The sequence below is a fragment of the Aotus nancymaae genome, unplaced genomic scaffold, assembly GCF_030222135.1.
Source record: "Aotus nancymaae isolate 86718 unplaced genomic scaffold, 86718_ANA_hifiasm-v0.15.2.pri h1tg000062l, whole genome shotgun sequence".
NCBI lineage: Eukaryota > Metazoa > Chordata > Mammalia > Primates > Aotidae > Aotus > Aotus nancymaae.
Genome location: NW_026988476.1, coordinates 4,053,874 through 4,077,973, shown reverse-complemented (window position 1 = coordinate 4,077,973; position 24,100 = coordinate 4,053,874). Strand labels below are relative to the sequence as shown.

General features: G+C 40.3%; 1 protein-coding gene and 1 long non-coding RNA gene across 12 annotated transcripts in view; one reads left to right on the top strand and one right to left on the bottom strand.

The window, feature by feature from the left end:
* NPAS3 (neuronal PAS domain protein 3) overlaps window positions 1–24,100 on the bottom strand; it is an 859,804-nt gene that overhangs the window by 76,944 nt on the left and 758,760 nt on the right. The gene's annotated exons all lie outside the window — the stretch shown is intronic.
* The window catches only part of LOC105728361 (uncharacterized), a 102,190-nt gene continuing 81,939 nt past the window's right edge, over window positions 3,850–24,100 (top strand). Inside the window, exon 1 of the long non-coding RNA XR_001110006.2 lies at window positions 3,850–3,920. This is a non-coding gene — a long non-coding RNA (uncharacterized LOC105728361). The remainder of the gene's footprint in view (window positions 3,921–24,100) is intronic.

The following is a 24,100-nucleotide window of genomic DNA, read 5'->3' as shown; positions in this document are numbered from 1 at the left end:
CATGTCCTCCCGCGATGCTGCGTAGATTCCATTACCAATGTTGCATATGGGATCAAGTGTGGCAATGCTTTTATCACAACTATAAAGTAGTTATGAGCCAATTCTTCATATAAAACATACTCAATAACATTGAGGGCTTTTCCCCCTTTCTGTTTCTTTCTTTTATTTCCTTCTTTTTCTTTTCTTTCCCCCTCTTTTTTTTATGACAAACATGTCAGACAAAGGGCATCAGAACTTAGTCTTTGTACTACAATACGAAATAACAATACATAAACACCTTTGTGAAGGCAGCTCAAAACCCCATGTTTTCTATTAAAAAGTCATGTTCAATCTTCACTGTTGATAGAACTGAATAGCTAACACAGAGAACATTGTATATCAGAAAGGTCAATAGTTATTATGAGCTACAAATATATTTTTTTCTACCCTTCAGGCTGTTTAGCGCGTATCACAGCATGAGCAGCTGTCTCCTTTAATGCTTTTAAAATTAGAATCCCAAAGAGGAAGAAAAAATTATGGTTGCAATGATTGCTCTTTGCTTTTGTAAGTTTACTTTAATATACTATTTTATATACATGAATCTTCTGTGCGGCCTATCCATGGGGCAGTAGCTAGTTCCCAGTATTCAGTTAAGCTGCCATGTTTATTTTCTTAACATTCTGGCCAAATCTCCATCTCAGGCCCAGATGCTGCCCACATACTGTATTTTAAAACGGAGTTATATAGAGAAGTCTGGTTACAGAGGCACTTGCAAACACATACACATGTATTCTGCCTTTCCCTTGATTTAAAGCTCTATGACTAACTACAATACCATGTGATGAGGAACTGCTATGCAGCACAGGGTGAAAAATCAGGCAGCGATTCAAACTATTGATACCAAGTATCACTCTCCATGTGCGGGCATGTGGATTGAGAGTATATCTTTTAATAATTTAAAGGTTGATCTTCTGGCTCTCCCTGGAACTTCTTGCCCTTACTGAGCACATGACCCTAGAAGACAATATTGTAATTAAACCCATGTGAGCACACATCAGCTGTTTTACTATAGCTCACTTTTTCTTTGTTCAGTTATTTGAATTAAATACTTATTGAGTAACTATAGTGGTCTGGGACCATTCATGACAGTGCTAACCTTTTAGGGGAGGAGCAAAAATAAATAAAATAGTTTCAGGAGGTGATTAATGCTAACAGAGAGTAAGAGGCTAGAGAGTGACAGAAGCCACATTTTGGTTGCAAAGTCACAAGGGCCTCTCTAACACGGTGGCATCTCAGAGGAAACCAAGTCATGGATATCTGGGTGAAGGAATCACGCCCATCTTCGTGTTCATAATTCTCATTGTGAATTTATGGCCCTAGATTGGTAAAAGGCTTTATAAAAAGCTATTATTTTGATAGCTATGTAGTAGTGACTATGCAATTCTAGAAAAGTTACCTTTTGAATTTTTGCCCAAGATTAAAATAAATTATTTGCCTTCAGTACATGACATACAGGCCACCAAGGAAAGAAAGAATGGGCATGATTGATTGTGTGTCCAGTACTCTCAGATGTACCCACTGGTATTCTCAAGTCTTCAGGGATTTTCAGAGGGAGCAGCTTCATTCAAAAAGTGGGATAAGGATACAGTGAATAAATGATATACTTTGAAGGATTTTTGGGGTGAAAATAGAGACTTGAGTATGTTTACTGATGGAGAGGCCAGAGCTTAGAGTTGTCTACATTGGAAATGCTAGTTGAAGAATTTAAACCCTAGGAGATGTTGAATCAGTAACAGAGAAAGAGAGGTGAGCCGTTGAAATGGGGGAAATAAAAAAAAAAAGTAAGAGAAAGTGGGAGGTGGATGGAGAGAGACAGGAGTGTGATAGAAACGGTTCTGAACAACTTCAATAAAATAAATAAATTTCAATAAAGTTGTTTGCTGAGATAAAGGAAGTGGAAGATGGAAGGGGTTTTGAGAGCAAAGAAAGCTATGAAACAGCCTATGTAGGGAAACCACCTGGGATCGAGAGAAAATAAGCACTAAGATTACTCAGTAGCTAGAAGTTGCCTGGCTTAAATTTCTAAGGATGGGCTCCAGGACAATTGGACTAAAAGGCAACAGGGTGAGGGATTCTGAAGACCAGGAAAGGAAGGCAGGACAGGGATGTGGTGACATGAGAGAGGGAGGCCAGGGGGGCTTTGTTCAGAGAGTGAATTCTGAGGATATTATTTGCTGCTTTAAAAAAGTTTATATAAATCCATATGTCCATGGAAAATTTTGAAAACATGAAGTATAAATAAGAAAATTTAAAAAATCCCCATAATGTTATCACCCAGCTATAGCCACTAGTAACCCCAATATGTTTTCTTGCAGTCTTATTTACTATTTATTGATATATTTATTTCAAAATTGGGATAAAACCTGTGTCTGCCTCATCTTTTAATGTTAAAACGTCATAGCTTACTATGTGATAATAACCATACTTTTATTAGACGCTGTTAGGGGAATAAGTGGATGTTGAGGTTCTAAGGGCCTTGGCTGCAAACCAGTTTTTTTAAACTAATTTTTAAAGAACATTACAGTATCTGTATTTGTCCATATTATTATATCACTTTTAAACACGCTATTTTCAGTGGCTATGCAATATTTCATTGCATGGTAATGAATTTCTTTGAAATTAATCTTCTTTCAACTTATTATTTCTTAGGGTGAATTTCTAGAATGAGTATGACTGGGTCTGAGCTTTTAAAAAAGCTCTTAATACACACAAACTGATTTCCAGAAAAGTTGCCCTGTGCCAGTTTGCATGTCTATTAGTAATATTTGATGGTGCTCATATTGATTGCCATCTAAAAAGATCTGTTTCTTTCTTTTTTTTTTTTATAGAAAACATTAAATTACCAGAAGATAACAGAGAATATATTTACCGGGGTCTCTGTGATAAGAAATACGTAAAAATATCTCACATGTGGCTGGGTGTGGTGGCTCACGCTTTGGGAGGCCGAGGCGGGTGGATCACAAGATCAGGTGTTCGAGACCAGCCTGACCAACATGGTGAAAGCCCATCTCTACTAAAAATACAAAAATTAGCTATGCATGGTGGTGCATGCCTGTAGTCCCATCTGCTCAGGAGGCCGAGGTAGGAGAATTGCTTAAACCCGGGAGGCGGAGGTTGCAGTGAGCCGAGATCATGCCACTGCACTGCAGTGTGGGTGACAGAGCGAGACTCCATCTCAAAAAAAAAAAAAAAAACTCACATGTGTTTAATATGCATTTTTTTGTTTTTGAGTTCAGGGTCTCTGTCTCCCAGTCTAGAGTGCAGTGGTGCAATAACAGCTAGCTGTAGCCTTAACCTCCCAGGCTCAGGTGATCCTCTGCTTCAGCCTCCAAAGTAGCTGGGACTACAAGTGTGCACCACCATGCCTGGCTACTTTCTGTGTTTTTTGAAGAGATGGGGTTTCACCATGTTGTCCAGGCTGCTCTTGAACTCCTAGGCTCAAGCGATCCACCTGCCTTGGTCTCCCAAAGTGCCAGGATTACAGACGCAAGCTGCCCCACCTGCCAATTGGCATTTTATTTCTATTGAGGATGGATTATGTTTTAATACATATTTATTGGCCAGTTGAGTTTTTTAAATGACTCACATATTTATGTTCTCTATTTTCTAATTGGGTTTTTAGTGCTTTCCTGATGAATTTGAATGAGCTACATATATTATTAAGGATATTAACTCTGACATATTTCTTGCAAATACATCCTATTTTTTTGCATTTTACTTTTGTTTATGATATGCATACATGTTTTAAAATTTTATATTGAGTAGTCCATACATCTTTTCCTTTGTAACTTTTGCTCAAATTTTTTAAATAGGTATCTGAGATTTTGAAAATGAAGCATGGTTCAAAAGTCCAAGGTTTGATCGTGCCAAGCGTGCTGAAGGTAAGAGAAGTAATAGATTTTTTTTCGTTAAGTTTTTGCAGTCAAGGAACTGTGTGTTGAATGGTTACCCATCATGGAAACTCTCTGACATCCATTTGCCTCCTAGAGCTGAGGGGTATGTAGGAAGGCTGCAGAGCATGAGCTGACGCCTTTGAAGAACGTCAGGGAGTGATGTGAGTGTTGACAGACAATGGCATTAAGAGAGAAAGAATGCTTCTCTCTTTTTTAAGAGGTAGTATTTTAAGCAAAGATCTTAGAGAAATAGTGTGGAAGTGACATCAGGAGCAGTGCATGATGATCACTTGTTTTTCACACAGGGATATTCAGGGACATAGGCCTCTGAACTGGAATGTTGCACTGGAGAGGGTTAGAGAGTAGAGGCTTCAAAGAGAAAAAGGTCTCAATGAGGGTGAAGAGGCAGATGTGAGGCTTGTGGAAAAGTCAGTGGCTAAGGAGAGTTTACTCCTACTTAGCCTCGCTGAATAAAATACAGGATACCCCATGACATTTGAATTTCAGGTAAACAAATGATTTTTTAAGTATGATCCAAATATTGCATATAAATTCCAAATTTAATGGGGAATCCCATATTTGGTAAATCTTACAGCCCTTTTTCAGAAGAATAAAGATTGAATGTGGCACAGAGGAAGGGTTTTGCATGACTGCAGTCATAGGTTTAACAGGGATGACAAATGGAGGAGTTTAGAAGATTGGTCTGAGATACATTTCTGTAATGGAGTGAATGCTGAATGACTGGAGGTGTCTCACTGGAAGGTATTAGAGAACTAAGCAATTATTGAGAATTCAAGTAAAGTCTAGTGTGATGATGTGGCTTTTTCAAATTTGCCATCTGAGGTATAGGGTCTGACACAATGAATGGCCAGTTTTTATTTTCCCATGTAAGTGTGTATGTTCTGGAGATGGAAGGGGTCTCGGATTGGCAGGTCTCCACAAATATCTCCTGAATCAGTATCTTCTATTAATTAATTAATTTTTTCATATAGGAGGAATTTGGAAGCTAGGATTTGTTGGTTTTATTGTGGCTCAATTCCAGCACATCTTGAAATGGTTATTTTTCAAATGTTTTTAGTTAGAAGTACCATATTAAATCCATCATCAATAAAGAATAGAGGGTTATTTATTGGAGAATATTCTTAGTAACATTATTTATAATTTGTAATAATTTAGAGAAGCCAGAAATGAGAGATAACCCAATAATTATCTATATCTGTTATTTTGCTAATGAATATCTATTTTTGACATCTTTAATTAAGCTAATTTTCCTCTCTCTCATGATCCTAACAAGTTTCAATGACCACTGCTCCATCTTAATACCTAAACAAAGTCAGCTAATCTTTTGCAAGAAGTAGCCCTGCTTTAAAACAGGGCTTCATCATTATAATCTTGGTCAGCTAATATATGTGTAGGCATCATTTCCATATCTGAACTCGGCGTTGGGTCATTTGTATATTTTCTTCAAGGCTATGCATAATCTTCCCAAGTGGAGGGGATAAAAAAGCAGTCATTAAAAAAATCCATTTATATAGCTTGCAGTTATTCTTGCTCTAGAATTACCCCCCTTTCCTTCAGTTAAAAAAGATAAAGGCTATTGCTGATGGTGATGGGGAAAATGGGGTTGAAGCAGCCTTTTCTTAAACGAGGTGCAAAGCAAATTTGTTGATATTAATTATTGCCCTTTTCCCTGCTTCATGAAACAAAGTGATCTCTTCGAATATAGCTATCTAATGACATACTTGATGTTTTTTACCATCAACGCTTCAGTGTTATGTTAGATGGCTTCTGGGTCTAAATTGTATATTCTATAATGCCAAATAAGTATTTTTAAAACTGGCATGACACATTTCTTGTTGCCTGGGAGCTGAATGCTCCCACTGCATTTGTCATAATTGTTTTGTGGTTAATCCTCCAAACAGCAAGGACTCCAGGTATTTATGGCTGCCCTTGCTCTGGGTCTTCAATTATTTGACCTGACGTGAGGATGAATCCATCAGTAACAGTAGGCTGTCCTTTGCCCATTTCTCCATTTTATTATTGCATTTATCCCTAACAAACTCCATTTGCATGTCATTAGTAAAGTTCTCAGTATTTTTCGATAGCTTGAGTAGCTGCATTTTGGAAATGACATGAAGGTTCAGATCATATACTTGTGCTTATCCTCATGTTTTACTCAAAGCTATGACCTGAATTCTTTAGTTTCCTTCTCAGTAATTTCAGTTATAAGTAAAATGAAACAAACCTAAATAAATTTTCTTGAAATGGTCAATGATTTACACATAAAATACTTGAGATAGAGCATACTTTTCTTCCCTTTAAATTATTTTCAATTCATTGTGCAAATAATACACAGGTATTACAATTCCTACTAACGTTAATTGTCTACATGGGAGACAATATTGCTTTTACTCTCTTCTGGTATGTATTTTATGTGATTTTTGGGGTACTAAAATGATGCATGCTAAAATCACAATTCATACTTTTTAAATTATGAACATCTAATATAATTGACCAACTAGCCCATATCTAAAGCTGAAAGCAAAATATGTAAACCCCACCTCGGAAGGTCCTTATTCTGAAAGCTATGTCTTGCCCTTCAAAGGTTTTTTCATTGTTGATACCAACAACCAATATCTATAATCCTTTCTCTAACAGTAGAATGCCTCTCCCCAACCAGGTAAAATAACAGTGTGTATATAAGTAATTTAGGGGAAGACAGAAGTAGTCTTAAAGGTGAAAGAAGGGAAAAGACAAAATTATCTTTCCACCAAAAGCATTCACTTATTTTAAAAAAGAATATTCTATATGATTTAAAATCTAACATTTTAGGAGGCACATGTAAGTTCAAAAATATAAAAATAACAATAGAAATTCTTGCTATTTTGACAACTATTTTCCACTTTCTTTTTGGCTTGTTGGGGAAGAAAGAAGGCATTTAGATACATGCAGAACATGTAATCTCAGGATTTTCCATATTTATATATTTTTTTCCTTGCATTGTATTTTCACTACCCAAGAGCCAGGCTGTTATTTTTTTTTCCCGAAGTCTGAAGATCACCCCATGGATTAACAAATGATTGAGGATTCTCTCTTAAAAGACTCTTTAAAAAACTGTCAGAATCAGCCTGAGACAAAGATTTATTATGAACTATTTAAAGGGCTTAATATATGTATCCCCAATGAGCCCTTGGAGCAAACTAAAAAGGAAGAGTGGAATTCTCAAAGAATAGGAAAAATTCTCCAATGCCCCACTTTCTTCACACCATGATTACTGTTTACTCAAAGGATAAAATGCCTAACCTGTCACACAAAGTCTTCAGAAGCCACAGTCCTGCTGATGTACAGTAAAAGCAATACAATGAAGACCGACAGTAATGTGCTTGAGAAAGGCAGCTGTAATTTACTTTCTAACCTGTTCACTAACACACTAATGTGGCTACATCTTGTAGCAGGAGCTGATCCCTGACCCATGTAGCAATCAAACAACTACCCGAGTGTTGGCTGTCACAGAAGCTGGGACCGTCACCTTAATTATATGTTCCTGGATAACAAACCTTCCCTTAATGAGCAACTTTTCTCTTATGTGTGTTCCAACTCACCCCTTCTGTCCTTGAAAAGGCCCATTGCAGATGACTGTACTTGGAATCTGTGAAGCATATTCATAAGTATTCTTCCTAACAGGTAATAAACACTACCTGAGCAGGCTGTTTGCTTTATGAGAATGCCAAGATATAATTAAAATTATAGCCTCGTACTCCTGAGATGCTCTAGAGAAGAATCACTCAGCACAAAAGGAAAGTTTTTGATAAACTTACAACTGGGCTTTTTTCTCTTTTGTTAGTAATAACATTATTATTATTTAATGACTGTCTTCTTTGGGACTCATATTTGGCAATGAGATTTGTTCCTCTTAATATAATTTCTACACTAGCTTTTCTTCTTTTTAGACATGAAATCTCTTTATTGTCTTCTTATAAAACTCCCCAGTTCTGTATTATCTGCTAATGTTGCCACAACATTTAACACAGGCAACCATGAGGGTCTTACATGGAGGTTTTACGTATACCTTGAGGAGAAAGAGTGCCTTTCTCTGTAAAGAAGACCATTAGCATTGAGGACAAAGAGCAAGGCGATCTTTACCGCCTGAGGGTTCACTTCACTAGTAACTAGCTCAGTGTGAGTTTGGGACGAGGCCATCAGAGAGGCAAATGGTGCAGACTGGTGACTCATTGAAGAGAAAGAAAGGACTTGGGACCAGGTTGTTGGTTCAACTTCCGTTTTATTTTAATCTCCTTAAGACTCTGCTTCTTTTCTCTTTAAATGTGTGGATATATTTTCTCTGTTAGACAGTTTTGGCACTGTTTGGTAAAGCACATATAGCATATGTATTTAGAAAATATATGTATTTAGAAAGTTCTAATGTATTTGCTTTGAGTAGCCATTTGCAGTGGAATATATGAACTAATCCATGTAAATCACTTAGCTTGGCACATGATAAACACATAGTAAATGTTAGCTTTTATGGCTGTAGTTGGTGTTGCTAATATCTCCACAGGCTATTTCTGACATCTGTTTTTAGGCTTACTGGGTGGATCAAAGAACAGGAAAGGATAGTAATGCTCAATGGTCTGCTGGGTTCCAGAGTGGCGAATCCCATCCTGGAATAACAACAGCGATACCACTGGGCAGGATGATGACCACAGATACGGACAGCAGTAGTGTGCATGGGAGTTGGACACACACCACGGAATTAGGAAGTCTGGGTTGTCAGCCAGGCTTAGCAACTGGGGAAAGCTCTACAGTCAGTCACCCAGGTTGTAGTGTGGTGGTGTGAACACAGCTCACTGTAGCCTTGACCTCCTGGGATCAAGCAATCCTCCCACCTCAGCCTCCCATATAGCTTGGACTACAGATGTGCACCACCACACCTGGCTAATTTTTTGTAGAGGTGGGGTCTTGCTATATCGCCTGGACTGGTCTTGAACTCCTGGGCTCAAGTGATCCTCCTGCCTTGGCCTCCGAAAATGCCAGCATTACAGGCATAAGCCACTGCACCTGGCAGCTGCTTTACAGTCTTATGTCAGTTATGCATCTCTTCAACAACCATTCCTTTTTCCTTATGAAAGGCATAATATTATGTGACTTGCCTAACTTTGGGAGGTTGTTGGGACAATCAAATAAATCCATGCAAAGATAAAGTTTGATAAGTGTAAGTTAAATTTGACCAGCAAACATTTGCTGAGTGCTTTTGAGGTACCTGGGACTGTGATACCATATCAAATGTAAATCTGATTAATACTGGAAAAACAATCTACCTATAGACAATTACTACTTTGTTCTCAAAATTCACGTGTGTGCTAATACCTTCCGTTTATGCTGTCATTCATCAACAAGACTTTGGGTAACAGATTTCTGGGCTGATAAATTTCAGAAATGGATAGGTATCATGAACCTGACTATAAGATGGTAAGAAAATTTTACAGTCACTGGTTTTTTACTAGAAAATGGTACAGAATAAATGTGAACATGAGAAAACGCATATGCCAAAAAAAAAAGCAGCAAGGAATAAAAATGACGAGGAAGAAAGATGTAGCAGTAAGAAAGAAACTGGAGAAGACTGATGAGATAAAGACAAAGAACAGAGAGGGATGAGAAAAACACATAAAAAATATAGAAGTGACAACAAAACACACAAAACTGGAAGCCAGGCACATAAGGAAATAAGAGGAAAAAGAAGAAGAATGAAAAGAGCAAGAATGCTACCCTTCTAACCACATCATGGCTTTGAGTTTGCAAGTCAGCAGCTGCTGGTTCTGGGCTGCACGTGCCAAAGACCTGTGCTTTCCCCAGGGCTAGAAAACTGGACAAACGTGAACTAACATATATCTGGGTACTCACTTAAAAAAAAAAAACCATTACAAAAGCAGGTATTTCAAAATCTGCAACCATTATAATTTTAAACCTCAAAGCTAGGTGACTGGCTAGATTTTCTCACTAGCCATTGTATTTTGTGTATACCTTTGAGGTAGAAGGGATTAGGATTAATGCCAGGTGATTTACATACACAGTTAATTTAGTTGTCACAACACTCTTTGAGAAAAGCACCTTTATTTTTACTATTTTAGAGAGGATCTATTGTCTATGACCACGTACTTTCAAATACCCACTATTGCTTATATAGCATGGCCTAGGCTGAATCTAGATTTATTCACTGTAATCAACTTAGAAATCTTTAACTTTTGGTCATCTCTACTGCAACATATTTCACAGTCCTTCCTGGAGCGTGCAAAGAAATATGAGAACGCAGGCAAAAGGATGGCAGGAATTTGGGGTGATTTAAATTTTTACTTTATTTTCCAGATTTTATAAAATGAATATTTATTATTCTGTAATATCTGGCTCTATATAGGTTTGTGTTTTTAAAAAGTTGGTGCTTGCATTATCCAAAACTTCCCTGAAATACCACTTTCACCTTGCTCTGAACGGTTCAGATTTCAGGGAGAAGCTGTTGTTGAACATCAATAACTAGAGTGTTTAACGTCCCCCTTATCAGAGAGAAGGAATCATTGTGCCTGTGCCACTAAACTCTAGAACTCCTTCTTACCTTTTGTCAGTCAGGTTTTTCTCTCCTTGTGATTTTTTTTTCTTTTTGTCCATGATCAGATGGAAAAAGCTCAAGAATGCTTAGGTTATTCAACAAACTTACATAATTCATAAGTTTATGTAAATCCTACAGTGGTTTTCAAGCAGGAAAACGTTTCTCCAGCAAACTCCTTCTAACAGCATCAACTCCCGTTCCCTATTCAGGGTCTTCTTTGAGTGCTGTTATTTTGGGAGCTAGCCCTTTACAGAAATCTGCTTTCAAAACATTGTTGAGTCATATTTCTTCCCTTAAACATTTTATAACACATTTAAATGGAACACCACACTTTTTAAAAAGAATGAATTAAAAATCTAAAGATTATATATGGATATAAGAAATAAGAAAATGTAAAGGAAATGAAATGCTACAGGGTTGATGGCAGCTGAGGATGCACAGAAGGAGAGAGAAAATGAGCCATTGTCGGGCAGAGGCGGAGGTGGGGGCGGCGCTCAGAAACAACAGCAACAAAAAGGAAGCGCAGAGCAAAAGAAGGGGCAGAACGACCGAGGAAAACACTCCAAACACAATAAAGGAGTAGAAGTCACTTATATGACGTATCTAGAATAGGCAAACTCATAAAGGCAGAAAGTAGAATAAAGATTACCAGGGAGTTCCAGAGAGAAAAATGGGAAGTTACTGTTGAACAGGTATAGAATTTTGGTTTAGGATGATGAAAAAATTCTAGAGACAGTGGTGGTGTTCACACAACCATGTGCATTTACTTAATACCACTGAAATGTACAGTCAAAAATGGCAAAATGATAACTTTTATGTCATATATATTCTACCATAAAAATGAGACTAGGGCGTATACTAATGAAACATGACATACTAATGAGACAAAAAAAAAAAAAAACAGATGAAAATAAATGCAAAAGTAGACACAGAGAAGGAAAAACAAGAAAAACAAGATAGGGAAGAATCAGGATACAAGGGATGGACAGAATGAAAAGCTATGGTTTCCATCATGGCTAAGAGGAAACAGTAGCTGGAGTACCACCTTCCAATTATTGATTTTTCATTCAGCAGATATGTATGATTATGTATGAAGCACTTAGGCTCTGCTGGGGAGTGGGGAGACAGAAGTGAATTGTATACTGTCTCTAATCTCAAGGAGTGTCTGTGTGACGACAGATTACAAAGGTCAATGACATAGTGTCTTGCCCCCAAGGAGTTCATGGTCAGTGTTTGTGTTAGTCTGTTCTCACACTGCTCTAAGGACACACCTAAGACTGGGTAATTTATAAAGAAAAAGAGGTTTAATGGACTCACAGTTCCACATGGCGGAGGAAGCCTCACAATCATGGTGGAAGGCAAAGGAGGAGCAAAGGCATGACTTACATGGCAGAAAGCAAGAGAGCATGCGCAGTGGAACTGCTCCTTATAAAACCATCAAATCAGCCGGGCACGGTGGCTCACGCCTGTAATCCCAGCACTTTGGGAGGCTGAGGTGGGTGGACCACAGGGTCAGGAGTTCGAGACCAGCCTGACCAACACGGTGAAACCTCGTCTCTACTAAAAATACAAAAATTAGCTGGGTGTGGTGGCACAGGCTTGTGATCCCAGCTACTCAGGAGGCCGAGGCAAGGAGAATTGCCTGAACCTGGGAGGTGGAGGTTGTAGTGAGCCAAGATTGTGCCACTGCACTCCAGCCTGGGTGACAGAGTGAGACTTTGTCTTAAAAAAAAAAAAAAAAAAAAAAAAACATCAAATCTTGTAAGACTTATTTACTATCATGAGAAAACAGCACAGGAAAAACCACCCCATGATTCAATGACCTCCCACTGGGTCCCTCCCACGACACATGGGGATTATGGGAGCTACAATTCAAGATGAGATTTGGGTGGGGACACAGCCAAACCATGTCAGTGTTTATTTAACTTTATTTTGTAGATAAATCAGTGCTTTTAGTGAGGCCCAGACTTGCGATGGAGCCTGGAATCGTAGCCCAAATTAAGTGTACACTGGGACTGGCACCATAAGCCCATTCCAGCACAGGTGTATAGAGTCTCCTGATCTAGAGCAATCTCCCCATGTGCAGGCAAGAGCAGGAGAGAGTAAGTAACCTGCCCAGGGGAACAGAGTTGGGACTACAACTCTGAAGAGTCTCCTGACTCCCAGCCCGATGCTCATTTAATTAATATAGATTTTAAATACTGAAAAACAACCCACCTCAATTAGTAATCAGAACAGTAAAGGTGATTCACACTATGCTATCAAGTGCCAAGGACTTATTGAAATAAAGAGAATCAGAGACGTTTTACTTTCAAGGGCTCAAGGGTCATTATTTTATAGGGCAGCAACAAATCATATAAATATCAGACGGAGAAAGGCACAATCAGAGCCAGATTACAAACACAAGCCAGAAACTGTTCCAGGATGACTAATGCAATAATATTGAGGAAAGTCACAGGTCCCTATTATAGTCAAAGTCACTTTAACTAATTGGCTCAAGCTATAAAAACATACAATCTGGGTCAAATGACACTGCTGAACAAAGCTTCTCTGCTCAGACATTATCTTAAATCAAAGCTTCCCAATATGAAGGCAGGAGAAAAAGAGAATGTCTAGTTTTCCTGGGAATCATGAGAGATGTCAAGACTGGCTTATTTCGTAACTGCCAGCTTTACATGTCTACAGACAATGATGGTGATTTTCTTTTTTCTGTAAGCATCACTTCGTACATCAGAAGTAAGATTTCATTGAATCTAAGACCCCATCCATCTTAAGATGGCCCATCCTTTTGTGTAGCATCAAGAAAGAAAATATCACTGCCAGTTATGGGATCATTAGGTGGCAGTGACTGTAAGGTGCACTCCAAAGTCAGAGATGTTTAATATGTGAAAAAAATAGAATCAATGGCATAACGTAGTTTTCATGACTCCAGGATAAATTTGATAATTATCTCTCTTGCTTTTAAAAAGGGAAACAAATTAAAGAAAATATAGTTAGTACCGTTGCCTTCTTACCCAAAAAGTCTTCCTTTCTTTTTTATTTTTCTAAAAATTACCCAATTTCCCCCCAGGCATTTATCTCCCTGCAAGTATCCATCTTCCTATGCCCAGCTAGATTCTTCAGGGAAAGCAAGCTCAGCCTCAAGTATGGATTGTGATTGGTGTAAGCCATCGTAGGGCCCAGCTGCCCACAACTGGTGTCAGAATTTATTCAGTTAACAAATATTTAACGAAGTTCTACTAGAAGTCACTGTTCTACCCTGTTTTTGTTTTGTTTTGTTTTTAGATGGAATCTTACTCTGTCACCCAGGCTGGAGTGCAGTGGTGTGATCTCAGCTCACTGCAACCTCCACCTCCCGGATTCAAGCGATTCTCCTCCCTCAGCCTCCCCAGTAGCTGGGATTACAGGCGTGTGCCACCACCCCTAGCTAATTTTTTGTATTTTTAGTAGAGTCAGGGATTTCACCATGTTGGTTAGGCTGGTCTCGAACTCCTGGCCTTGTGATCCGTCCACCTCAGCCTCCCAAAGTGCGGGGATTACAGGCATGAGCCACCACGTCCGTTCCTAGGTTTTGAAGTTACAGTAGGAGAGTGAGGGCTGGGGGGAGAAAGAAAAAAATGTCTCCCTAATAGAGCTTACATTCCATTAGAAGAACATTTAGAAAAAAGATATCTAGTGTGCTAGATGGTATGAAATGCTGTGGGGATAAATAAGACAGAGGATTGACATAGGAAATGCAGAGGGGAGAGAGTTGTAATTTTAAATAATGTGGCCAAAAAAGACCTCACTGAAAAGGGGGCATCTGATTACAGGTTTGAAGGAAGGAATGTAGTGACTCTTTTGGATATCCAGTGGGATAGTGTTCCGGGAAGAAGAAACAGCCTGCAAAAAGCTCCAGAGGTAGGAACATCATGTGCTTGAGGAATAGCAAGGAGGCCAGTGTGTCACAGCAGAGTTGGGGAGGGAAAGTGATAGGGATGAAGGCAGAGGGATGCTGAGATGCGTTGTGTGGGCATATCACAGATATGGCCTTGAAGAACTTTGGATTTCACTCTGAATATGCTGACAAAAGCCACATGGGAGCTTTCCGTAGAGCTAAGGGCTGATCTGGCTCTTGTGTGAGACTAAAGAATAGAGGATGGGAGTATGATCAAGGAGGCTGCTGCCACAGTGCAGGGCGAGATGGTGGTGGTGACCATGGTGAGATGGGGTCAGATTCAAGATGTATCTCGAAGCAACAGCTGACAGCACATGCTAGTGGACTGAATGTGGATGTCAGAGGAAGAGAGATGTCAAGCATCAAGCCTGCCTCCAAAGGTGACTACATTGGCACTGATGCAATTCTACCGTGAGAAGTTAGGGAAGTCTGCCTGATGGGGCTTTTGGGAGAAGTTTTGCTTAAACTTAAAAAGAGGCCTCCTCCCCAACCCAAAAAGCAAAGATGCCTTGTCTTCATCTGGACATGGCTGTGAGACTATGGTTTATTGCTACCAACTTACTAAGGAGTAAGCCTGAGGATGAGACTTATATGTTGAGGGGCCAAGAGAAGCAAGATGGAAGGAACCTGGTTTTTGTAATCACGTTGGGCTGCTGAATTAACCAGCCTTGGGGTTGTACTTGCTCTGGACTTACACATGAGACTTTGTAAATCAACTGAGTTGATTACAGAATTGAACTAATCTCCGTTGGCAGGCAGTAGATGATAAAATTTGTAAAAAACTCAGGACTTCAAGCCTGTGGCTTGGCTTACTCGACAAGGAACACCTCCAGTAAGGGAGAAGCAGGGATGATCGTTTTCAGCAGGGTTGGCTCTGGGATAATTGGGAGGAGTAAGAGATGAATATGGCATAATGACCCCACGCAGCATAGAGAAAGTGCCTCCCGTTGATGAGAGGAGGGGGACACATTATAAATAGCAGGTTTATAATTAGAATGAGTCCTCTAGTTTGCCAGTAAAGAGTCTGGCTTTCAGAGCATTTCTTTTAACACCTCTCCCTCCCATCCCATGTGCTATACCTCCTTAACATACAGCCTGCACTACCCACTGTAAGAATGAACTGGCTTTCTCAGGTTCTAGTGTGTATCATGAATTAAGCCACGGAGACAGTCTGCAGCCTGGTGCAGCCCATTAACAAGTCAGAGACATCACTTTCCTGGTGATATTTGACTTCATTTAGCATTGTACAAAGTGTGCCATAGGAATTGTTGGTGGGGTCTTGACATCTAGGTTATCAGAGGCAGTGGTGATTTAAAAAACAGTAGTGATTACATGATTAAGGCAGGGATTTTGTCTTAAGACCTTTGTCTCAAACTTGAATATCCTTACACTGAAAAAGTTGTGCATTTGCTCAAAGTGCAGGAACTGGCTTTGTGGAGACAGCTGCCTTTGTCTCATTTGAAATATTTAGCTTCTCTTTATGAACCCAGGGTATGAAGCATGTCTGCATCTTACTTGCTTGTGTGGACAGCTAATATCATTCATAGCAGATGCCATTTGAATGCATGTTATTATAGAATACAGATCAGTTACATTTAAATCGGTTGGCTTCTCCGTCATTTGGTGGGGGTTGTTTAGCTTCACCTGTGCCAGCGCAGGCTAGGACATGGTACAGAAGCAATCCCTCCAAGGGGTAAACTCTGGTTGCAAAACCACCAGGTCCTTCCCATCACTGCCCCTCTTCTGATTGGTGTTTTTTACAGCTCCCAGTGATGGGAATTTTTAGAACAAAGTGGAGTACTTGGAGTGCTTATTTGCATGTCAATTTGCAGAATGCTTCTCCAACTTTTCACCATGCCATAGTGATGCTTTTGTATCTCTTCTGCCTGAGAACAAACGGAGAGGAAGGGCTCGAAGTGGGTCAGCACAGTGTCCTGGCACTTCCTTTGGCTGAGTCTCTGCCCAACGGGGTAGAAGCCAGACTGTTACTTCTCCCTGGCCCCTCAAATCCCCTAAGCAGCCGCGCAGAACTGGGAGGTCTGCTCTCTTTATTGGGGGTTTGGAGTGAGCAGGCACCTGACCATGGGAACGTTACTGCCCTGAGTCACAGGCCTTGTGCGAGTGATCCTGGTAGGAATCTAATGATTGCTGCTCGCTCTGTTCTGACCATCTTTCCCTTTAACCTGACACCTGCCCATCCACACCCCCTCGCTGGGAATAATAAATGTGATGGGTAGGTGGCAGAAGAAAACTAGGATTTCTTTTCCTTTGGGACAGTATCCAGATCCTGTCATTATAGTAAATCAACTGTTAAGTATCCTGCAGTACTATCATAAAACGGGCGAATGAAAACATTTTTTCTCCATCAAAAGATTCTTTGAAGTTATGTTCTCTGGCTGAATCTTACAGAAAAGTGTACAGGAAACAACATTCTATCTACGTTTATTTGGCCCGGTCTCTCTGTCACGCAGGGAAGTTCTCTATGTTATAGTCTCAAAAGCGTTGTCCGGTCGCATTTTAAAAGGCCCCAACTTCAGCCATCTCCCCTGGGACGGGCAGATCAGAAATCTGAACAGACAACACTCGTCCGCCAGTTCAGCTATTGTTATGAAGGTGCTGCAAAAGAGGCATACTGCACGCTGAATTCAAAATAGATTTTCCCCTGTCACCTGACATTCTGTATATTAAAACAATATTATTAAAATCACATTAATTTTATCCTAGTAAATTTTTAATGTGCAGTTATAAGATAATCAGGGAAGTTTTATTATACAGTGCATGCACGTATGTATTACAGCAATAAATCCTCGTCTGGTAAAAAGAAAAATAATAATAGTAGACGGGCTTCAGTCATGAAGGTGAGAGAGTTGGAGACGTGGGCTTCCTCCCAGCAGAACTTTTAAAGCAAATATTCGAGAAGTTCTGCGTCTGGCATAAGATCAAGTTATGACCTGAGAACCTTGGCACTTTGTATAAATTTTTGGATCTCAGAATATCTGGCTACTTGGTAATCCAAATTATATACTTCCCATGTATATAACAAAAGAAAAGTTTGTAAGATATGTTCAAATTTGTCTAGCTTATTACCGTGATTCTAAAGCATTCTCAATTTCTGTAGCTGCATTATGGAAGCCTCAAATAAATAAAAGTTAGTATTAAAGTTAGTTCTTGGAATGTCCTAGGGACACTCCGCCTGCAGCACAAAGTCCCGAGGCCAGTCCTTCACTTGGGGCACTCTTTTCCTTTCTTCGGTGGGGCGCTATCTGGATGTGTCTCTCCTCGTCGGTGCTGACAGCAGAGAGTGGTCAGGAGCAGGGCACGCCTGATGAGACAGCCATTTGTTTTCCAGCCACAAGGGTAAGGGCTTGTTGGAGAAGAATGCAGCCTGGGCTTAATAGACAGAGATTTGATCATTATTTTGGTGGTTTTAACACCCGCACTTTGCTGAGGTTCTAGTGAGTCTGGTGGATAAGAAGCTGTGTGCTTCACAAATGACCCTCTATTAACTCAGGATAACAAAGATAAGATCTCAAGCCTAGCAGTGATTCCTCAAGCTGTCTGTCCCCATTCACAAATTTCTCAGATCCAAACTCTCTAGCCTCAACTTCAGCTCTATTCTAGATCTAAAATACGGCAACTGCGGATGTCTCTGTGTTCTGATTTATTTTTTAATTAGAGATTGGAATTGGCGTTCTGCTCACAAGTTTTGCCTTTGCCACCAAAGTCTGACAGTTGTTAAATCAAGTCTCATTGTGTTAGTAACTTCCTATGACATTAGCAGAGATTAAATTTGCTAATGTAATATGAAAATCACTAACATAAGATGAGTGCAAATAGAAATCACAATCTCCACAGACTCCCTAAAGGTAATGTTGAATGTGTAAACACATCTCTCTAGTGCTTTGCTCTTGATAACACAAGTGTGAGTGTTGAAGTCGCCACTTCCATTTACCTTAAATGCTCTCCAGGCTGGGCGTGGGGCTGTGTGCACAGTGTGTGGGAGGGGAAGGGAGGGGTCTGTAAAAAACTCAGGCAGGATACCTATCAAGCACCCCATATGCATGGGGAATATTTAGGTCCTAAGGAAGGGCAGGCTTATTTTCTTCCTCCTCTTATTTGGTGAAGCAGGAAGAGAATGGGTTTGTAGTTAGAACAGCCACGGTGAAGTTGGCTTTGCTGTTCATTAGCAAGCAGTAAACCTTTGCGGGCCTCCGTTTTCTCATCTAGGAAATGGTGATACTTGGATTCCCACAACAGGGCTGGTCCTTGTGACAAACACAATAATGGATGTGAAAGCGCTTCTCACACTGGAAAGCACTTAGCACATGTTATTCATAATATCAACTCCCCACACTTTGCTTGTGCTGTTACTTTCTGACATCATCCAATTCAGCTACAAAGTCAACTGAAACTCTTGCCCTCCTGAGTTATTTATTCAGAGGGGAGGCTCTGTTCTCCAGATGGCCAGGGATGGGAAAGTGGGGGTGGGAAGTAGCAGAGAGTGAATTCGCTTCTGCGTCTCCTGGCATCCTGTGATATTATTCATCAGCCTTCGGGGTGGGATGGTTTTTCCTTTAAATTTGAAATAGCTAGAATTTATCTTATAAGGAGCTGATTAACTTCCTATTCATGAACAACCACCTTTCTCCAGGGGACAATGACTGACTTACACACGCAGGGTATGCTTTGGTGCCATCTGTAGAAATAAAGCAGCTATTTTTGTGAATAGAAAAGAGCTTCAGTGCCATAGGCAGGCAGAAGAATGGAATACAAAAGCCACTTGGGTGTTTTGGAGAACTGTCCACTCATTCAATCAATAAATATATGGGGATAACACCATCTCACTTGGAGTTTCCAGTCTATTTTCAATCGGTAATAGATCCAGTCTCTCAGAATACCTACCAATGAAGCCAGTTTTCTTGTCCTTACTTTGCAAGTGGAGGAAATGAAATGCCGAGGCGCTCAGGTCTAGTAGAGGCAGATGATAAGCTAGCATCCGCATGACCAACCTGTAGTCTCAGTTAATCCTACAAAAGACCCACACACACTACGGGACAACAGTGCCTCATATGCTGAGCCCTGGAATGACCTGGTCTAGTCCTTTTTTCAGAGATGTATTGCCCTTTGCCTGCTTCGGCTGAATTTTTACTTGCTGGGTTATTTTTAATTTTCCCGTCTCGCTCCCCCCACCTCCATGTGTCTGTGTTTTCTAGACTCTGACTCTTCCATGACTCAAATACTTTTAAATAATTCTTTTTCATCCACAAGTTTTGCCATCTTGCTTTTCATCTTCCTCTTCCAGGTCGTTATTAAGACTCTGAATAAAGCCTGTATTGGTTTTCTCCCCTGGGCTCCCCACAATTAACCTCTTTCTACACAAAGAAATGGCCTTTTATTCCTACTTATTGCCTTCCATCTCTTAACTAGTTTTTAAGATGTAACAGAATTTTAACACTTGCCCCATGGTTACTAATTTGGCTTAATAGCCTCTTGCAAGGATTATTATTATTTTTTTCTTTCTTTCTTACCTAAAGTCCTTTGAAAGTCAAAATGTATCATACCCACCAGTACTCTCTTTTATCCATGGTTTTGGGGACTTCTTCAAAGGATTCTAAAGCACCCAGGTCTTCTCCAATTTGCTATTATTCTATCACTGCAGGGTTTCTTCCCAGAACACCACCTTGCTCATTGAGAGGTCAGTTCTGGGCTCACTGTCCCAGCCTGGGTGTCTGCAGCGAAACCTGCCTACCCTGGAGCAGCTGCTGCTGCCGTGAACACGGTGAGGTGTTGGTGATGGCCAGCTGCTGCTGCTGCTGCTTTTTTTGTTGTTTTTTTTTCGGCTGCCCTATGACTTGCCAAGTAAGGACCACCAGCCCGTGGTGAGGTAATAAAATGTAGTATCTGCTGTGGCTTTCTTCAGTGTCCCCATAGCCAGGACACAACTTCACATTCACCATCAAAAGTGTACTGTCCCTCACCACCCCTGCTGTGTGGCACGCATGCAGGCAAAGCGGTAATTTAGCCGTGTTCTGTGGATCCCTCCAGCTTCTCCCGACACGCTGACCTATGGGGCTGCCTTTCCTCCAGGCCTCTTTCTCTGGGAGGACTCAAGGAAAGGCTGATAATTTGCCTTGATGTCTTTGTTCTTTGAATTTATTCTTCCTTCTCCTGCCCTCCTTCTTGCCTGCTGAAGTTTATGTTCCTTTCTATTAGCTTCACTTGGGCTGGAATTCTCTCTTTTAAAGCATACTTTTCCAGCTGACTGCATTCCTGCGATTTGAACCATACAGGTTTTTATTTCTCACCCATCACTTCCTTTTTTTTGTTGTTGTTCTGGGAAAGGCGAAGAGATTCTTCCTCTAATCAGGTATTCCTCGGCTGCCTTCATGCTGATTCTATGGATTTTAATTTGCTAAAGTTCCCTTCAGGCAGTTTTCAACATCCAGTTCCTGGGTCTTGCGCAGCGCTGAGTACACTGTTGGCACTCAACAAATATTAAATAATCATCATTCTCCTTTTGAAAAAAAAGAAGAAAAAGAAACCAGCCACTCTTGAATTCTGCTTGTCAAAATAGAACTATTTGTGTTCAAGTCCTCACTCCACTAGTGTCCAACTTAATTATGCTGAGGTCAATTTTGTTTTGCAGCTCAACAGCACATACTGTCTAAGTCAGAATCAACTCCTCTGCTCCTTAGAAATAAATATATTCTGCCTTATTAATCATCTTGGCTTAGGAGTAGGAGACTGATTTGAGTACCCACAATCTGCTAGACTTTACCAAGTGTGTAAAATAAATGTTATCTCTTCCCCAAGCTTACACTGTTTGGACAGGAAGATAGAGGATAAATAATATTTTATTTTAATGGGTGTATTATTTAAATGGAGCTATTTCATTGCTGTTCCTCAAGTGATTTTCTTAAAGACAGTCTTTTCTTATGGTGAACCAAGAGGCTGCCCTTGGAGGCTTTTTGTCCCAGGCAAGTTCTTGTTTCTTTCTTTGAGGTTAGGCTGAAGAGGCAGTGAGAGGGAGCCAGGGAAGGCTCTAAATCAGCTGCTCAGTGCTGCTTCCTAGCTGTTCCACTTGCTGGCTGTGGAGCTTTGGGCTAATTTATTGACATCTCTGAGCCAAGTCCATCATCTGGAAATGGGATTAACAGTAGTATCCACTCCTAGGATTATTGGGGGAGGACTGAATAAGTTAATGCTTGGCACATAGTTTCAAATTAATATCATACTTTGAAAATGCTTGCCACATGTTAGCCATTATTGTTTAGATTTTATATTTAAGGCTGCCCAACAAAAAGTTCCTTTTTATTCATTTCACTCCTATCCAGGTGCCCCAGTATCCACTTTATCAGACCTTTCTGTCTTCCTGGATCATGAGAAACAGCCAGATCTATGGGGGAAGACAGGGAGTTTGGTGTCAACTAGGCCTTGGTCCAAACTGTGGCTCCACTGTTCTAGGGTTTGGACAAATGACTTTAATTGTTCTGATTTTCAGTTTCCTCTGCTGTGAAAATGGGATTCATACTCCCTTACATGGATATTCTAAAGACAAATCTTTGGCAGGTATTGAACACCCAATGAATGGTAGCTCCATCCTCCCTCTCCACCACCCAATTTCTTTGCTGAGTATGGAATTTCTGGGCCTCTGCTTACATACAGAAACCCCCTACTAGCTCATATTTTGATGTAAAGAAGGGATAAAGAAATGTAGGAGGCTGAGAGGAATAAAAGGAGAGGCAAGCTTTTATGTACTGAAGGCTCTCCCAACCATGGTGCTAATGTCATCCAGGATTTGTCATACTTGAATGAAAAGGGTTGTGTGGCCACAGGGCCTCCCCTAGCAGTTATATGTGTATGGGGTGGAGGATTTAGGCTAATAACACATCACTGTATCCTCAGAGAATACATTTTTCATTGGTCATTCACTTCATTTTTCATTTGCTATTTTTCATTATGGTATTAAACTGTGTGATAAATGAAAGGTAGAGGAACTTGACAGATGATTTGATTTCCACCCTTGTCAGATTATTTGGCTTAGTTTCCTTATGAAAATAGAAGACAAGCCCTGTAAAATTGTTCTTGTGGATTTGTTTTTCAGTATGTATTTCCTGCCACTGCCATATCTAATCTATCTATTTACCTATGATTCAGTTACTGATCTGTATCCCACAGGAGCCTGGATACATATTGACAAAGTTTCCTATTTGCCACAGTGGCTAGTGTCTAAGGAACATTCCACATGAACGTCCAATTCTTTTTTTCTACATAGCTTCTCCACACCCTGTATTATTAGAGGCTTCAACTCTAGAATGCCACAAAAGACACAGGTTTTGCACAAAAGAAAGTCTTTTTCATTCTTCTGTTTAAATACAGTCACAGATTTTGCTTCTCTCCTGATAATGTGGAAAGGATAAATTCAATATTGAACACACGTTTGCCATTTATGGGCTGCCAAAGTCAGGGTTAGCAACATATCTTTTTTTTTTTTTTTTTTTTTTTTTTGAGACGGAGTCTCGCTCTTGATACCCAGGCTGGAGCGCAATGGCGCGATCTCGGCTCACCGCAATCTCCGCCTCCTGGGTTCAGGCAATTCTCCTGCCTCAGCCTCCTGAGTAGCTGGGATTACAGGCACGCGCCACCGTGCCCAGCTAATTTTTTGTATTAGTAGAGACGGGGTTTCACCATGTTGACCAGGATGGTCTCGATCTCTTGACCTCGTGATCCACCCGCCTCGGCCTCCCAAAGTGCTGGGATTACAGGCTTGAGCCACCGCGCCCGGCCGCAACATATCTTTATTTCAACACTCCCAAAACTTTATTGAAATGTATTATTGCGCATGCCTCTAGGGGGAAAAGGGAGCCCATGAACTCTGTAGATGCTACTAACCTCACAGATAATCACACTGCCCTAGGAAGACAAAACTGGAAGGAAGGGGAGTGGGTGGGGGGAGAGAGAAAGAGAGAGAGAGAATGTACAACACCCATTTCCCTCCTGGTAGGTGAAAAAAAGGTTCTAAAATAGATCATGTTTATCTGTATTGTTGCACCTTTCAGCAAAACTGATGTGATATGACAGAAACAGTCTCTAAGTAGCAGCTTCACTTAGACAACAAACAAATAAAAATGAGAGCACTTCCCCTATTGGACAGCTTTTAAAAAGTGGAAGAGATAGAATAAATCCTTACGCTTAATAATGGGGTTAATTGTGAATTCCTAAGGCAGACAAATCATAGAGAAATGGTTTATAAACCACCTGCCTGAAACTGCACCCATATTTTCAAGTGTGGGTGCACAGCGATGTCACTCTATTTTTTCTCTTCTTTTCACCCAAAGCTTAGAAGTTATGTCAGGCTTTTATAAAAGGCTTTTCTTCTAAACTCCCCATTAAGCAGCATTCAAAAATGCATGCTGAAAGTGTCAGTTATTAGCCTTGGTGCACGTCAAGCCGCTCTCTCCCTCCTGTTAATGTGAGCAGTTACTCTGCTCTTGACCTATTAAAACTTTGTTTGCTATTATACTTGCTGGCAAGCTAGTCATGTGGAAAGGTGTTGAGAAAATGAGCCAGTGTGTTCCCCAGGTGATATAAACACTTTATCAGGCTGATCCCTGCCATGTTATGTAAACT